Here is a 2283-nt window from a genome sequence, read left to right as displayed (position 1 = left end):
AGCAGCTCTTCCCATGCCACATGTGATGTAACTGGCATCCATGGCACACTGGCGAGAAGCCGTCTTACGTTAAACACTTCAGGCAATGGGTGCTATGCAACATGATAATGATGGAGATGCTGTTCAGTTGAAAAACTAACATAGCAGAGGCTGGTTTTAATCCATCGACCTCTGGGTTATTGGCCCAGCACGCCTCCGCTGGGCCACTCTGCTATGAAGTCACTAAGGCCCACAATCTGTTGTTTATGGAATCAATCTGTAAGGGCAGGCAAGTAGTGCTGCAAAAGGTGGACCAGATTGTCAAATGCCCTTTTTGCATACAAGCTACTGCAAATGAATGTGCCAAGTGCTTTCTTTCTGAAAATGTAGCATTGAGAAGGTACTATGACAACCACAGATTCAACAATTTTAAGTTCAATTCAGAGACATCAAAATGAAGGTAACCCCTCATCAGGCAGTACTGGCACCTCTGCGTAGGAGGCCTTGGCAGGCAGTGTAGCTATTGACAACGTTGCATCAGTGGTGGGATTGGTGGGGAACAGAAATGAAGGGGAGTGCATCTTCCACCTTAGCCCATTCGGCCACACTGCCTGCAACGGCCTTTGGTCAATGCTAAACTAACAGCTCTTTCATTTCCTTTGTGGCCTATAATCGTGACCCAAATGAGGAAGGAGATTTGGCAAAGGGATTTAAGGAGTTTTATTGAAAACCAAAGAGTCGTCAACACAAGTACATTTTTTTTAAAAAGCGTTAAGCTGCTTGGGATATAAAGGTGGATTCACAAAGAAGAGATGACGTCTTACTTTGGCCAATTCTGGCAATGGGTGCAAATTCATCCAAAATCTTCCCACCGTTCAAATGTTTTAATTCACAGATTACTGAATGAATGAAGTATTAGAGCCCTCTAAAGCTTTGACAGTGTCATGCCTTAACAGTGGAATAGTAGCCCTAAGGTAAGTCAATTGATGTAAAGACGGCAGACTACAATCAAAAGGAAATGTTTAATAAACATCTGGTGCCAAAACAATGCACAATGGCAGCAGTGTGATTTGAACCCACTCCTCCTGAGAGACTGGAGCCTTAATCCAGCGCCTTAGACCACTCGGCCACACTACCTGCTTTTTTGCCCTTAATTCTATGACAGTCACAGCTCTTTGAATTGCTCGAGAATTTAACAAAAATAGACAAAACCAGGGTTCTTGCACCATTTTAAAAGTAAAATGCAATGCTCTTTAAGACCTCAACAAATATAAATTTAAGACCTCAAATTTTAAAACAATTTCTTTGATAGAAAAGAGGCGCGCGTTTGATCTCTTAATGAACGACGCAATGCCATATTTGGCAGTTTTATTTCCTCCACAGGTGAATGACTTTGCATATTCCGAATCGGGGAACATAGAGGCTGTTTACACCTGGCAGTAAAATGTATTTTGGGTGATCAGATTGTGATCGGGTAGCACTTGACCACATGAAAGTACATATGTAAAATGCACCCGAGATGCAATGAGGACAGATTGTGATCCGATCAGCAAAACGACCTCTGGAGGTGGTCAGGGACACCATAACCACATGGATGCACATGTGTTGTCTGTCCACATACAACAACTACTTGGGCGAAAATAAGTACTGGTCGCAGTCTTCTGCAAATAAAATCCAAAAGTCTGGCAGCGCAGACAGGAGCCTGGACAATGTGTCCATTCAGTGTAGATGATTGATCTTGCTCATGTTTTTGGTTCACTGATCGTGTCCGTTTGTGAACGTGAACTAGGGGGCAATAAAAGAATAATGTTAATTATAGTGATACAATCTTCCTCAATAAAAATATACAAATGTTCAATAAATATTTGATTTAAATTATTTGAATCACAAACAAATTATCACTTTCTTTTCTATTAAGATATTTATTTTGTTGAGGAAAAGGGACTAAAAAAAGATTTTACTTAATTTTTCTCATGCATATTTGTTGTTTTGGATGTTCTACCTCAGCTCTGTGAAGTGATCCACTGTTTGATCCCAGGCTGCTTTTTGGCATCAACCGTTTGTCATGTTCTGACCAGAAAGAAAAGTTTAAAAGCACAATTAACCATCTTGTTCTGTTCAGGAGGAGAGTGACAAAGCGTAGGTATTTCTCATGGAGACGCTCCGGGGCATCCGGTTCAGAACGTTTGTGATAAAGGTGTTGACAGCCCCCCGAAGCCCCAACCCTTACCACAACCATCAGGAATGTTAGTACCTAAACCTAAGTCACTGAATGTATGCATGTCTGCTAACAGGTAGGGTTAG

At 41.6% G+C, this 2283-nt stretch overlaps 1 non-coding gene across 1 annotated transcript; it reads right to left on the bottom strand.

The window, feature by feature from the left end:
• Window positions 1-1034: 1034 nt before the first annotated feature.
• Window positions 1035-1116, bottom strand: trnal-aag. Its single transcript has one exon. It is a non-coding gene; the product is annotated as a tRNA-Leu (tRNA).
• Window positions 1117-2283: the final 1167 nt, after the last annotated feature.

Source organism: Micropterus salmoides, unplaced genomic scaffold (genome assembly GCF_014851395.1).
Source record: "Micropterus salmoides isolate LMB-PRFRI ecotype aquatic unplaced genomic scaffold, ASM1485139v1 Ms_hic_scaffold_5, whole genome shotgun sequence".
In the NCBI taxonomy this organism is placed as follows: Eukaryota; Metazoa; Chordata; class Actinopteri; order Centrarchiformes; family Centrarchidae; genus Micropterus; species Micropterus salmoides.
This window is presented reverse-complemented; position numbering and strand designations above follow the sequence as displayed.